The following is a 711-nucleotide window of genomic DNA, read 5'->3' as shown; positions in this document are numbered from 1 at the left end:
GCTCGGCCCATTTACACAAAGCTCCTCACTGGAGCTCAGTTTGAAGCTGAGCTCCCGCCCCACAGAGCACACCTCCCCCGAAACATTGCTGTGAAGATGTGCTGAAGTGGGAGTGTCTGAAATGGTGGGATGGTCTTGAAGAGACTAGAGGCCAATTTTGAGGTGTTGAGATGCTATGATGTAAAGTCAAATTTATTTTTGATATTCAGCTTTTTTATAACAACTAAAGGTAACATAGTTACTTGTTTGTGGTAAAGAATCAAGAAAACAATACCCCCTCACATTAAAAATATGAGCGCCGGGTGCGGTCCTTGGCTGTGGCTGGGCTCGGGGCTTGGACGGTTGCCGGGGGCGGGGCTGGCTCTCCATCCTCCCTGGTGCTGCTTGGTCTCCTGAGGTGTGGCTCTTGGTTCCTGTGGGTGGCCCCCTGGCTCGGGTGGCTGCCGGGTTCCGGGAGGCGATCGGCTGGGGGTTGCACTTGGCCATTGGCGGTGTGGTGGGGTGGTCATGGGCGTGGCTTCTCTGCGGCGGGGGGCTGGCCAGGCGTCCTGGTGTGGCCCGGGCCGGGCCTTGGCTATCTGCTCCTCTCCACCCCAGAATGATTGGGTCTACCTCCTAGGGGGTGGGTGCATGTCCTGGACCTGGGTGGAATAGAGTGTGTATTTGGGGTATGAGTGGAATGTGGCGTCCTTGTATGTCTTTGATTGAGTG

The sequence above is a fragment of the Austrofundulus limnaeus genome, unplaced genomic scaffold (assembly GCF_001266775.1).
Source record: "Austrofundulus limnaeus strain Quisiro unplaced genomic scaffold, Austrofundulus_limnaeus-1.0 Scaffold1834, whole genome shotgun sequence".
Classification (NCBI taxonomy): Eukaryota; Metazoa; Chordata; class Actinopteri; order Cyprinodontiformes; family Rivulidae; genus Austrofundulus; species Austrofundulus limnaeus.
This window is presented reverse-complemented; position numbering follows the sequence as displayed.